Here is a 15,911-nt window from a genome sequence, read left to right on the forward strand (position 1 = left end):
TCGTAAAACAAACTATGTCAGATAGGATCTCGATAATTACTATTTATTTGCATTATTATTGTTGTGATTTCAATGTAGTTTCATGAAAAGACTACATATGCAGAGGCTTGGATTATGATTATGTTGGCATTGTTCACAAAATGTGTATAATTATTTTCGAAGTAAAGATTTTGCGCGAAAAATCGGACGGTTTGTGCACAAATTGACTCGACTGTGTGTGGGACTGTGAACATGTCCATCACGTCATGACGCTCATGGCGCTGCCCCGATTATTACCCTGCTTTTTAGCAAGGCGGCCATTATGGCGCTCTAGCATTTCAAGGAATTAATTCCTGCCAGGTACCCATTTACATCACCTGGGTGGAGTGTGGCAAATATAGATCAATGTCTTGCCAAAGGACATTAGTCTTTGTAAATAATGTCACAAGCAGACTCCTACAACATACATTTTACATGAACAGTGTATACAGTACATGTATGTAATGCATGTGAGAGGCAAAGCTACCGTGTAAAAGGTATTCACCCCAGCTGACCTGGGAGCATCATTATCATACCAGTCAGACATGGCTGCTTTTAATGTTTCACGTCACAACACCCTACTTGCACATGAGACTGACAGGAGGGAAGGAAAACATTGATGAATTGGCAAGGGTCCCGTCAAATTGCTGAAACAACCAACCTACTCCACTATTAAATTCAATTAGTCGTCAACATTAATTTGATAACCGAGCCTGTCCTCATGGACGTGCTCTAAATAATGACAACCTGACAAGACCTGCAAGCTTTATATACAAGAAGCAGGTGGATTGTATAAAGCATCTTCGAGTGCTTTCATTCTTTTAAACCCTTTCAACCCACTAGAATATCCAGATCAGGGCCCTATTTCATTTAACTTATTTTCAATAACGAATCCTAAATTTCTATGACAAAATTGTTATCAGCCAATCGAATGCCATGATTCCAGTAGCTTATACGTGTAGCAGTTATTGTAACTTGTTATTGATAACAAGTTTTATGAAACATTTTCTACACTAATTGAGCATGACACAAACATCCATGGTGTCATTTCCAAATAGTGATAGAATATCAGCACTCAAACGTCTTCTCTATGTAAAGAACCTCTTCTAATTAAACTTTTGGGATGAGTTTCGGAGACAAATTGCCGCATTAAAGGTACTATGTCCCATTTGCAGGCCTAAAAAACAAAAAGGTTGAATTCCAACGGCATATGAAAGATAATACCTATTTAGAACTTCAGTTAAAAACGAAAAAGGGCTTGAAAATGTCTTTTAGTTGGAAAATAACGAGAATTTTCATATTATTCTATATTTTCTTCTTACTCTTCATCAGTTAGCCCATAGAATGATACTCAAAATGAGGTACTACAGGAGAGTGTTTCACAAAGACTAAGATCAACTTTAAGTTGTTGTAAAATACTGTAAATTCTCCATTTTTTTAACCCTGGATATTTTGCCAATCAACGTTCGTTAGCCTACATATCACTGAGGAGTGAGGATATTGACAAGAAATCTCATGGCAAATCCAAGTAAAGCTTCAGCTCCATAGAACCTCATCCTACATAATATGTAATTATGCTTTCATTTGTCAGTCTACAGTTTCCAATTTGTACCCAATTTACATACAAATGGATCTCCATATCTGTGATAAACAAGAGTCCCACTTGCTCATGCAGTTGCAAAAAAGGGCACTTCCCATAAAAGTCGTGGAATGCCTACAGGTACACAGAAAATTGATTATATGCTATTATCTTTAGCTTTATTAGAAACAATGATAGACATAAATGTCAGTATCGAAATCAATCATACATGTACCGTAAGGCATGTAAAGCCCCAAAGCTCGTCCTAAATCATATTTTTGACAAAATTCGTCAACAAATTTTGTAGAATTACGTAGGATGAAGTATTTTCATGATCAAACCTCATGATCTATACTGCCTCCTTATTTTTGCAGAGTTTGAATTCATCACCTAGTGGGCTAGTGCATAATTAAAGAAAATGTACATGTTTAATAACTAGTGGTAACACACCAATTAAACACCTACCTCATTACAGACAGAACAGTGTTAAAGCCTGCCTGCACTAGTTTGGCCAAGAGGGATTACACCACCCAACTTGGTCAGTGACAGGTGGTTGTCTCATCAAATCAGCTCTCAATTTACATAAGAAAACAGGGATCATGGGGGACCAGCGGTCACCGATTAGGCATTGTTTGCTATATAGAGGGCGCAAGTACATGTACATGTAGCTATAAGTAGTGCAGTGGGGCTTTAACTTTGATTACTGGTGTTTATGCACCGGTACTAGAGTGCCGGATTAAAAATGGTTGGAGACACCATTGAAGATGGATGGTGTACATGTAATGTAGCCTCTCAGTATCATGTCTACACAAGGATGGATGCCTGCCTGCCTGCCTGCCTGCCTGCCTGCCTTCGCCATTAACTCATTTGGGTTGTGTAATGGATACATCACAGCATGGATCACTCGTATGTACATGTATAAACACCCTAGTTTGCATGTCCAAAGCTCTTTCCTTTCACTGTGAAATACATACACTGTATACATGTAGATCTACTTTTACATGCATGCAATCAAGATACATGTACATGTGGGGAAGGGGTCATGGGCGTCAATCCTTACGTAATACCTATTGTTTAGGGGGGGATGAATGAATAGATCATCCCCCCCCCCCTGAACAATAGGTATCAATTACAGATCTACGCCCATGGAAGGGGTACATCTGGGAGTATGCTCGATCCATGGAAACCCATCGAAAAACAAAAAACTCACTACAGAAAGTCAGAAAGAACAGTGCCAGAGGACCACAGTGGTGTACATGTACATGTATAGTACGCATGTCGCATATGCCGCATTAAAAGTAGTCAAGAGACATCACTGAAGATGCATGATGTAATATAGCCTCCCAGTATCACATCTACTGAAGTGATTGCATACATGTGCAAGCTAGGGAGTCGCATCCACCGTAATTACAAGCACACTAAACACCGGAATATCTATCACGCAATTTGTCAGGCTCAAGGATGGATGCCTGCCTCATGCCATTAACTCATTACGGTTGTAATGGATACATTACAGCATGGATCACACGCTACATGTACATTATATAAACACCTTAGTTTGCTAGTACGAACCTTTTTCGGTTCCTTGTGAAATTTGGAGGGGGCCTCCAATATTGAAAGAGAGCGGTGAGTTCTGTAAAAAATGGGGGGAGATTGAGAGCACCCTCATTCTTTGTGTGTCAGCTTGGAAAAATATCATAGCAGAGTAGGCAGACATAATTGTCTCCTAAAAAGCATTTCTCTACAAATGCTCTTTTATTCAACTTTTTTCAACATATAACAACAAGAAGTGGCAAGGGGGCCTCCAATAAAGGATTGAGTTTTGTTAAAAATAGGTGGGAAATCGTGAGTATCCCCATTCTTTGTATGTCAGCTTGGAAGAATTTCATAGCAGAATAAACAGACAAAAAGGATTGCTCTTTAAATGCCCTTTTATTCAACATATGACAACAAATAGCAGAAAAGGGTTGACCACACACATTAGACTCCAATTTATGTGTGTAGCTAGGCCTACATACATACATGTACATGTATATAGTGCATGTGATCTTTCTTTTCATTTAGATCATTTAAAAGCTTCACAGTATACATCAATTCTGATGTACATTCATAATCGACCAGACAGTTTCTTGCATAATGCAATTGCCCGACTACATGTGGGAACAATGGGAAGGGGTATCCAGGGATGTACTTACCGGTACACATAATGTACATACCTGGTACATGAACATGTAGTAGATTCACAAGAGGAATAATTCCCAAGCAATAGTTAGCTCCCAACTAAAATATACCTCGTTCAAACAAAACCATCAGGATACACTAAACATTCGTAAACAATAAAATCTATTCTTGCAAAGTGCGACAACTGAGTCTGTACTTGCATACTAGTGTACACGTACGTGCACATCTCAAAGATAAAATCCACGCTTTTTAATCAGTCACACAGTCACTCACAGTAGCAGACCTTGCGCATTAAAAACAACCACACTAGCCTGATGATGTGATGACCTGTCAGCCAACCATATTAATCCATTAGTGAAAGTAGGTCCATGGTTAATCTCCACGCAGGGAAGTAAAATTTTACTCGCCGGACATCAACCTAAAGATGCTGAAGGAAAATGCTACGTTTAATCTAGCTGTGACATTTTTGCAGCCCCGTTTCAACTGTCCCTTATTTCGTCCCTAGTACATTCAAAAGGTAAATTGTGTATAAACTTCTTGTTTTTTAGCACTTGTAATTTTTCAAAATATTATGTACCATTAATCCATGAAGAATCTGAGCCTATAAGATTTGTAGCAATATTTAAGTTCGGGGGGGGGGGGGGGGGGGGTTGAACTGCTGTTTCTGAATTTGGCATTTTGTATCTTTTTCTATTCAAGTCCCAGAGAACCCACGGTTGTAAAAATTACATTTGATTTTCCTATTGCTCCCATCTAGTTTTGCTATTCCTAAAAGCACATGTATAGAGACTGTATTTCGCACTATAGAAACACAGGCTATTATTGATCATTTCTGAACTAATTGTAAAATGGGCAATTTTTGTACAAGGTCAAGTGCTAGCACGCTAGCATTTTCTCCGTCTTCTACAATTTTGAGAAGCATTAACGAAGCTGGGGTATTTTCAGCAGTAGGAAAGGGCCCGATGTGTTTGCACAAATCAAACCTGTCAGCATCAAGCCTGTGTGAACTGTGCATCTTTTGTACGAAGTTCAGTGCTTGCACGCTTGCACTTTCTCCTACCTCTACAATATTTGGAAGCACAATGGGGTCTGGCTTTTCCAGCAGTGGGAAAGGATCTGATGCGTTTGCACAAATCAAACCTGTCAGTATCAAACCTGTGTGAACTGTGCATCTTTTGTACGAGGTTCAGTGCTTGCACAGTAGCATTTTCCAACCTCTACAATATTTGGAAGCACAATGAAGCCTGGCTTTTCCAGCAGTGGGAAAGGGCCTGATCGATGCTGTCTGCTCAAATCAAACCTGTCAGCATCAAGCCTGTGCGAGCAAAGGGTCATTTCCCTTCTTCTGATAGTTCTCTACGGTATTGTGTAGAGTCATACTGATCAAACGATGAAGGCTTAAAGAGATGCCATGCATGCACTATCTACAGTTAGGCTGATGTGATCTTCCCTGTACGATACTAGCATCGACCTGCATATCCTCTGTGTTATCTGTTCAATCCACGTTGACCATTGGAAAGTGACATTTGTGCTGTATGACATGCGTTTTTCTCATAGCCTTTAGGCCGATAATGGAGGTGTCAGTACTATTTTGTTTTCTACAAGATATTGTATTCTAATGATGTATAATATGATGAGAGACATACATGTACAGTGTACATATACTCTGGAAACGGTTTTCCTGATATGATACAACCTAATAGTCTACATGATGTACAATCTACAGGTTCAACGCTAAAAACATCAAAGAGTATAATACCTGAGTAGTCGCTATACAAATTTGACTCAAATACAATATCGGAATATAATAATGCTAATATTGTCTAACAATGTCAACATACAAATACAGCTGTACTTGAATATTTCATCTCTCTCTCTCTCTCTCTCTCTCTCTCTTGATTCAGTTTCAGCAGGTCAGCAATTAATTTCTGGCAAATCCCAGGAACTTCATTTTAGGGGTAAATGAGGGCAGGAAAGTTCAAATCAAGAGAACTTTAATAAGCACTTTATCACATTTCATCAGGAAATCTTCGTAAAAGGCGGATATTAGGAGGGCCAAGGGCAATTAGAAAGTGTGAGGAAACGGTAAGTGTGGTTTGAATTGAAGACTGACCTGATGGTACATGTACATGAACAGTACAGTATTTAACCATAAAGTTTCTGATTTAGAAATTAGATGTGAAATATATACTCGTTACCAAGAGTACTAACAAAGATGAAATAAAGTGAAATCCTAAGTACATGTATTTAGACAAATTCTATTTTCTAATACTGAAAACGACTACTGTTGGACAGGAATATATACAGAAAGACAACAGTTACATAACTTTGGTGCTCAGGTAAAGTCTAAACATAAACAAACTTTTAAAAACAAACATACTCACTTATTACATGTACTCCACAAAAGAAGAACATAGATGTAGATGTTCATGTGTTTACCAAGATTTGAGAAAGTGAACAAACAAAAACATGCAAATTCAAGTTTAGGGCATATATACCAGTGAGATCAGATCATATCTGTGGTTTAAACCCTTCTCCTAGGATATTAGCTTGGACATCCACATTGCCCACACATAACATCTGGCAAGAGAAATCTTCAAGTTCTCATGAGTCACCCGTTATCCACTTCAATTCAATGCGATCTCAAGTCGACAAAGTGATACAGCTCTACTGTCTAGGCACGCATGAAGACGTTAACAACTTGGCATCAGGACCTGATACAGTTTTTAAGTGATACATGCACAATAAGCTGATGTAAATGTACATGTACAGTGTAGGTCTACATGGAGACGTAAACAACGTGCCATCTGTAGAATGAGAAGGGGGAGGAACTGATATAGTGTATGCCTGACCTCATAAGGACACATCCTCCACTTGTCAAGTTTCTTGCTACAAGATACATTGTACAAGGATGACTAAAGGATGTCCATGTGGATATCATACTCTGCCTTTTCTATGAGACATCTGGCAAAAAGACCAACCCTAATGACCTTTAAGGTCAAGGAAAAGTTCAGTGCTCAGAGATCAAGTACATATGGACGACCAGAGCTTATGCTGTAGTCAATGTACATGTACAAATGAAGTAGGTTCATAAACAGACATGTACAGTATATAGTAGTTAATCCAGAGGTTTCCAAACAAAACAGAAACAGCCTATACATGTAGATACCAGAGATGCCAACTTTTGGGAAACAGAAATAGGGAGGATTTGTAACCGACACCAAATAATGTGAGTGTAGCGCACATCTCTAGCACGTAGCGCCCGCCCGACCCATGCGGCCGGGGTCCAGGGCCTGCCTTACGGCCCTGGAAGTTCTGGGGTTCTAGATACTCTCTGGTGCAATCTGAGCCTTATTTTGCAGCATTTTATATGTGTATTTAGTTCAATAATTCCCACTTTAAAAAAAACAAACATACAAATTGTACAAAATTCCTTTCAGACTTCCGAATACATAGGTACTTGATACTGTATTTGGTCTTATACTTCTGAGACCATTTCTTGGTCTTCTTTTGCTGATTTTCCGCCATTTGGATTCGGTGTCAATTTCCATAGGGGGATATTTTCTTGGTAAATGAAATGTAAGAAAATATAACAATCAGATGGGGTATCATTCACTTTCAAGTTGTCTTCTCCATCATTTTCTCTCTGAGCTCTCTCTCTCTCTTCTTTTGTTTAAGATCAATCGATGGGGGGGGGGGGGGTATGGGAGGGGGTGTACGTTTCCAACCCAACCCATATGTCTATCCCACTGCATTCGGACGTTTGATAGGGCCTTACATTCTTCTAAAGCGTACATGAACATTTGAACATAAATGTATCAGAAAGAAACAAAATATGAAATAGGACCAATGGCCCATGATTAATACTGTACATGCTGTGGGTCTACCTTGGACATACAGTATATAGCATATTAAAATTGTCAAACACAAAATGTCATGAGTGTTAAAAACATGGAAGCACTTTCAAGATTACAAAGAGGTAAAATTGATAGGTCCTTTAATAGCATTCAGCATAAGCAGTAACCATGACAAATGGTAATTACACTTTAAGAATAGGGGGCACTCATGATCATGGTCATTGGTCAAAGATGAATGTGTGAAGAGGTGAATATAAAATTTCAATGCACCACATTTGCAATACAATTTTGGCTATAATGTATCAATAATAGTCTTGAATAGTCTTGAATAGGAAGCCAGGTAAACACATGAATTTTTTAAAAAATAAGAAGATAACTAGAAATTTAATTCGTCATGGGGACGAATTAGGTGGTCTGTCTTCAAGTCTTATGAGAGATTATAATATTTACTATATTGAGAAAGGGAGAAGTTATATAGACATGTAAACAATGATGATCATCATGATGATCTTGATAGTAATGGTGATGACGATGATGATGATGATGATGATGTTGATGATTATCATCAACAGACCACGATGACATCAGACTGAACAAAATTAGAAAACATTTAGATAGCGTATAGTCTCAGCTACAACATACTCAAAAATCAACAAAAACCAAGCCGAAATAACGGCGATATTGCTCGCAAAAGACAAGAATGTAGAATCCAGATTTGAGAAAAAGTCATCTCCCATAAGGATTACACGCCAAAAGTAATGGATCTAGTGATAATAGGGTAATAATAAAGTAAATATGGTTGTTTATTACATTATTTGCGATTGTACATTGTACGTGTTTTAATATTCAAAGGAGATGGTAGAGTGAAAGGTCAAAAAGAAAAAAAAGTGAAGAAAAAAAATTGTTGGAGACGCCCGGACTCGAACCCGGGACCTCGAGGTCGGAAGTCAAGTGCGTTACCGATATACCAAAACATTTCCCATAGAGATTACACGTAAACGGAAAATGGAATTATCAAATCCCACTTTGTAAGTGAAATATGAGCATGATCCCGGCATCTGATCGAAAAATAAAGGACACACTTGTGATAGATTATTGTCTCAGCTACAACATACTCAAAGCTCAGCGTAAACAAAGATAAAACGGCGGAGATATTGCTCGCGAAAGACGAGAATGTAGATCCAGTTTTGAGAAAAAGTCATGTCCCATAGAGAATACACGCAAAATGTGAAAAATTGACATGCCTCCTTTAATCGCAAAAATACGCCATAATACCATTGTCAAAATGAAATATCATGGTGACTGCATTTGTAGAGAATATACTCAGGTAGAACATATCAAAATTTGAAAGAAAATTGATCAATATTTACAGAGATACAATCAATTTTACAAAAATATGCTGACGTCATAATATGTAAATTGAAATTTTGAGTTTGGAGGCCATTATGATGACGTCATGAGTTAATTGAGGGTCAAATGACACATGAAATCATATCTCCAACTCATGCTTTTTCCAACCATGATATATAAGTTGGGGTCAATTGACTATCTGAAGAGCTATTTTGATTTTTTAAATGGGATGTTTTTGATCAAATTTGCATTATATTGCCCATAGCAGCCCGCGCGGATTTTGAACTTTGACGCGCGCTCACGGCCTTATGAAAGGTCAAGAGTGACTGAAATTAATGTAAATTGTCATTTACGGTAAGAGGAATCTAAATCATGTAAAACAAAATGAATTTGACCTTTTCCGCGCGTTGTGAGCGCGCGCAACGCGCGCGTTGACACGTCTGGACGGAAAATTTTGAAATGCTTAAAATGACCTGATTCGTACTCTCCTTTAATAGTTAAGTGATTTTGAGCATTTTAAAATTTTGACGCACGCGTACGCGCGCGTCATGACCTTTATGTGACCTTTGATGACATGACCTGTTGACCCTTGACCTGAAGTATATGTGATATGAATATGAATGACCTTTGCTAATGCATCATGGAGATATGATGGATAACGTAATTTCACAAAATGGCGCCTGGATAACGTCACGATAACCTGATGACCTTGAAAATGTTCCTGTCACGTCTCATGACAAAGACCTATGACTGTGTCAAAATTGAAAGAAATTAACAAAACCGATCTTGAGTTAAACGATAAACAAAAAACGGGAAGAAATAAAAATAAAGAATAAATAAATAAAGAAAGAAAATTCTGACGAAAACAATAGGTGATCTGTCGTTGACAGACCACCTAATAAGAAAAATAGAGTTTTATAGAGACTAGAGAGTGGGGTAACTTCGGGATGGGTTGGGGGTGGGGGGTCGTATGTCCAGATGCTTGACAAAAATGAAGCCTTCTCTTATATCTTTCGATAGAAAAGTTTTGAATCAAATAGTAGACTACTAAATATTTATAATATTTCCAATTGTCCCTCATTATATTGTCCATCAGAAGGGCGCTCATTCAGAATCATATCCATACTTTGACCTGTAACTCTGGCGTGGAGATACCCTACTAAAAACATACCACAAATCAACTGAATCTTCATCAATTGGTCGAAAAATGGTCATGATTTAAAATTTGTTATGTTTTTTTCCTGTTTCGTGTCAATTTTCTTATCTTCTTTGGAATATTTTTTCTAAAAACAAAGACTTATAATTTTCTCACAGGATTCACGGTAAACTGCTGCACAACACAATTTCAAACAATACCGACGATGGGGTGTGTGCACCGTAATGATGATTGCAGGGAAAAAATTAATATTTATTTTTCGGGGGCTACTTTTCAAGCTTGCCTGCATAAAAATAACACTCTAAAAGTTGTTTTGCATTGAACTCTATGCAAATTTACGGGGGCTCTTTTCTGATTTTCGAGGGCTCTTTTGGGCATTTCGGGGGCAAATTCGCCCTGAGCCCCCGTGTATTTTTTTCACTGGATGATTGAATTACTAACATGAATTTAGTGAGGATCTAAGAAGTAATATAGTCTCTAACTTAAGTCGCTTCTGAATCCACCGTCGGTATGCTAGAAGATATGCAATTCTATTGTGCAGCGGTTTGCCGTAAAACCTGTGAGAAAGTGTATATTACATGTATGTCTTTGTTTTGGGGGAAAATACTTCAACAAAAAAAAAGAAAATTGATACGAAACAGCAACATAACAACTTTTAGATCATGACCATTATCTGTACAACTGATGAAGATTTGGCAATATCGTGAAATAGGCCCTGCAACTTACCCGTCTTGTAATCGATTACATATCATCTTAGACTTCTAACTTCAGTCTTCAGCCAACATTTTCATGACGGACAGCAATAAAAGGGAGATAAAAGTGAGTTAAAAAGGGGGTGAAAGGGACTATTTTTAAAATAAAAATTAGGAGGAGGGGGGGGGGGGGGGGGGAAGGCACGTGCCCCCAAAACAAAATATTAAACTAAAAGATAAATTTAAAGAGGGGGCCAAAATATTAAAAAAGGAAAGGAAAAATATTAAAATAGGGTCTAAAAGATAAATTTAATCATTTAAATGTAACCCTTTTTAATCATTTCCTAGCTCTATTTATTAAACCTCAAAACACCCCCTAAATTATACTTTGGTGAAAGAAGCCCCACTACCGTGCTGCCCATCTTGAAAATGCATAGGATGGGGCCTTGTTCACGAGTAGTATAGTCGTGATACAGGCCCCATGTACATGTAAGTGTTGTAGAACATACAACGCCGTTGCGCGAGGCCTATATCACGGGTATATATAGCGAGTTGAATAGGAGACTCGTATAGTATACTTGTGATACAGGCCCCGATGCTGTGTTGAATTGTGCGCGATGCCGTAGCGCGGGGCCTCGATAACGAGTATATATATAACGGTAGTGAGTTGGCTGAAGTTAGAAGCCTAGTATAGAATTGTAATCGATTCAAAACAGTTGCGGGGCGTATATCACGAGTATGCCGAAGATTTAGTTGATTTTTGGTATGTTTTACTTGGTTTTAGTAGACTAGGGTATCTCCACAATATCTGGACAATAGTGCTGATTTCTAGCAATGTCCGGATTCCTTTAAGAAGATCCACGCTGGAGTTACGGGTCAAAGTATGGATATGATTCTAAATTAGCGCCATCAGAATTATTAAAAGATCTATGAAATAAATGGTGCTGGTGGCTTACTTAAAGAGAATGTCAAAAAGTGAAACAGAACTTCCAGTAGATCTACACATACCGGTACTTGAGCTGTGCAAAAACCCATTGCGGTGCACAAATTCACGGAGAAAAATCCCCCACAACAATGCATGCAATAGTCAATACACTCACAAAATAGGAGCTCGACACTACACACTGCTCCAGACTAGCCTAAATGCACGGGCAACCGCCGCGTTGCCGGAGTCACACAATGTCGGAGACGAAGATGACGAGACTAAACCTGCAACAAAACCGATTTACTTCCTCTAGTTCTATGTACTTACATTTTCAACAATTCATAAATAGAATTTTGCAGCAGGGCTGATCGTCCTCTTACAAGTGCAGTACATGATGCTTCAAATACCGATAAGTGAGTATTTCAGTCAGATTCGAAGTCAGATTCAGACAAAACAATAGAGCGCACAGTATTCAGCGCTGTGTATTGCGATCGATATCGGGCCGGGATGTTAAACGTTAGCAATTCATTTAACATATAGGTGGAATATTTTGTGGGGTGGGAGAAGGGTGGGAGGAAGCAAAACAAAGAAGCCAATTTTTAAATTTAGGGCCGATTCAGCTGGCCGGTGAATAAGCGGGGTAGGGGGAGGGGGGGGGGGCACTTATTAAAAAAAGGTTAAATTTACGTTATTATCCTAATTTTTTTTACCGTTTTGGGGGGCTGGGGGGGGGGGGGCCGGGCCGGAAAAATCGCGACGTGGATCCGCCCCTGGTTCAAAATAAGAAAATTGAAGGAAAAGAATTTGGCATTGATGACTAATTAGAAAGTTTACCCTGCATCTGAGAAAATGGGAAAACTGCATAAGAAGTTAGAGGGAGGGCAAGGTAGAGTAAAGAAACTTGTCCCAGGCTAAATGCATTCCCCATCAATTACACAAGAAGAAGGGAAAGGGGGGGGGGGGGTACTCGGCAGTCGGCACATATAAGGACATGTGTGCCGCTCTAATGGGTCACTTTTTCACAAAAAAATCCTTAAACATGAGTCCTACTTTTAACAAAAATACCATTAAAAATGGGTCTGTTTTTTCAAAAATTCCAAAATTTTCGGATGTCGGCCATGTAAACACCCCCGAAAACACCCGAAAATTGTGAAAAATGGGTCTTTTATAATGATGAAAGCCCCCAAATGATCCCTTAAAATGGGTAGGGGTTTCGGGGCCTGAGCGGCATACCCCCGTCCAAACCAAATCTGAGTACCCCCCCCCCCCGGGGGGGGGGGGGGGGGTAGACGGGTGTGTTTTGATATGGAAAGACTCATAACTTTAATTTTGTATAATCATACCTTCAGAAATATAATAATCAAAATTTTAGAGAGTATTCTGTTTTATTCTGAAATCAAAGCAATGCATGTTTTCGTTTAGGCCATGCAATAACTGCTTCTTACGAAAATATGTTCATATTATGTAAATGAGTTATACTTTTATAGTCACAAGCATTGTGAGAATTGTGAATAACGAATTACGTTGTAATTATTTTAGTTTAAGAAGTGATCAAAAGTTTGTTATAATTACGTTCAGTTTTAAGATTATGGAAAAAAGTTTTGCTTCTAAGCGAAAAAAGTATTGGAGTTTTGAGAAATAATAATCAAACAAAACTAATAGGCACGTCAATAAATTATTGCGCACTAGCGTTGGATTATGAATAAAACAAAAGATAGAAAGGAAAGAGGAAAGGCGGAAAGGAGAAGGAAAGGAGAAAAGAAATGAAAACAAAAGATCAAGAAAAAGAGAAAGACGAAGGTTGAAAGAAAGAGAAAGAAAGAAAGAAAGAAAGATAAATTGAGAACAAAATTGAACAAACATATATACGAATAAATGAATAGCCTAGATAATAGGCTATCTTAATAAAAATCCAAAAAGTACATCAACATAAACAAATTAATAAATGAATATAGAAATAGACATAATACGAAAGAAAGCAAGGACAAACGAAAGGGAAAATATAGAAATAAACAAACGGAGCCGAAAGTAAGAAGAAGAAAAGAAAAGTGGATTAAAATTAAAGCAGTAAACGAAAAATGAACTACTTCTGTTTGGCAAAATAAAACACTCCATAAGACAAAAGAAATAAACTGATTATCAAAGAAAAAAATATTTGGGAAGTTTTTTTGTATTGCTTATACTTGGTAAACTCGATTTCAAAAGCTCACAAGAGGATATCATATAAAAGAAAAAAGAGAAAATTGTTTTATGGAATGTATACGCCTAACATTAAGCCAGGAACAATGGTGAATTGCTTGATAATTTCCCAAAGACATGGGTTTCCTATTCCGGGGATTGATTTATTGATTGATTGATGTTTAGTCGACAAGCTTCCAACATACAACAATATACAAGAATAACGAATCAAAATTAAGTCAGCTTGAACAGGATAACCCACGATCGCTCAAAACCCTTTCAAGGCCCTTTGTTTCATGTCCCCTTCGCTCCCAACCATGATATAGGTGATCGCATTTAGTGGTCATATACCTAATAAATGAGACCATGTAGATTATCATTTGGGATACTTTAATGTGAGTTTAAAACGTATCCATAAAATGTGGTAACACTATTATGGGACCTCAAAATACATCATTCAGAATTGCACATCAAAACAGATGGCGCTATTCGTCATCTCTTTCAAAATACTTGTAATACTATAGTAAGCCTATAGTGCATAAGAATGGTAGGGTCCAAGGTAAGTGTTCTGGCAGCCGATCAATTTTGACTATTATCCTCATTAATATCATTATCTATTATCATTACATAAATACCTCAATCCTGAGTAATTCACCCACTGCTCTGTAAATACATTCCATGGAGGTCAGAATGGGACATCCAACCACTGGCGTACTGGGATTCAAACGTCGATTTGTTTTTTCTTCTTCTAATCCCATGGCAATGATTTACCGGTACAAATGTTGCTAAAATGTCATGATTTTCCGTTTTTTGTTTTCTATCCCCCCAAAGAGTTTTGGCTCATTACGCAACTGCATCCAACGTAATAATATACAATCAATAACTGATTTCACACCGTGCACGGTTACAGCTTTGATGATTTCGAACACTATGTAAGTATAGTTTGTTGTATTTCTAACAAGTACTCTCTTAATTTCTAGGACTTAAATTTTAAATCAATTTTTAAACTTAAAATATTTCAAGTCTTTAAGACTTAATAAATTGGGAATTCGACTAAAAGTTTTATCGAAACCAGCTTCTAGATATAAATCTTGGAAAGACTTAAACTTCTCGCCAATAAGATGTGCATATTTCCAGTTGCACCTGTTGATGACTGACTGTTGGCATATTTCCAGTTGAACCAGCTGACACCAATTAATTTGCATATTGAATATGGGGTGCGTGCAGATCTATGTTTTTTTAACAATTTTTCTGAATTTACAGCATATTTCTTAATTACTGATGATTTAGGTATATGCAATTCATTTCGAAAATACTACAAATATAAATTACAAGTTATTAGGACATTTCGCTACTTCGTATGAATTCCATTTAATTAAACATGAATAAGGGAAACATTAACTATGAACTAAAATAATTTCAATAAAATACAAGTATATGAAAAAAATTCGATTAATTAAATTATGTATAAGTCTACTTATTACCGATGCCTTTACATTGATAATACAGACGTACCAGTATTGAAGTGTTGTTGCCGTTCAATTGGTTGGAAGTTTTACCAAATGGTTCTAATGGCTTAGCTAGACCAGTAAATCTAAAAGACTTGAAATATAAATACAATTGACTTAAACTTTAAATCTTTCAGGGACTTAAAATTTTAAGTCTTAGCTTAGATTTATTTTTGAAATGAATCCAAGAAAGGTTTAAAATAAATATTAAAAGACTTGAAATATAAATCCAATTGACTTAAATTTTAAACCTTTTCAGGGACTTAAAATTTCAAGTCTTAGCTTAGACTTATTTTAAATCCCAAAGGGTTCGTCACTAATATCAGTCTCTGTTAGATTTAAAAGTAAGACTTTAAGATTTAAAAATAAGACTTTCAAATTTAGAGAGTATGATGATCCTAATAATAAATTATGAACTATATGTTCATGATAATTTAACAATAATTATCTAAGGGGGTAAAAATCAA

At 37.3% G+C, this 15,911-nt stretch overlaps 1 protein-coding gene across 1 annotated transcript in view; it reads right to left on the reverse strand.

The window, feature by feature from the left end:
- Positions 1 to 12,272, reverse strand: part of LOC100889101 (heparan sulfate glucosamine 3-O-sulfotransferase 1) — a 33,029-nt gene extending 20,757 nt beyond the window's left edge. Inside the window, exon 1 of the mRNA XM_003727431.3 lies at positions 12,086 to 12,272. The gene's annotated coding sequence lies outside the window, so the exon portion shown is untranslated. The remainder of the gene's footprint in view (positions 1 to 12,085) is intronic.
- Positions 12,273 to 15,911: the final 3,639 nt, after the last annotated feature.

This window comes from Strongylocentrotus purpuratus, unplaced genomic scaffold (genome assembly GCF_000002235.5).
Source record: "Strongylocentrotus purpuratus isolate Spur 01 unplaced genomic scaffold, Spur_5.0 spur5_scaffold_14, whole genome shotgun sequence".
Taxonomy (NCBI): Eukaryota; Metazoa; Echinodermata; class Echinoidea; order Camarodonta; family Strongylocentrotidae; genus Strongylocentrotus; species Strongylocentrotus purpuratus.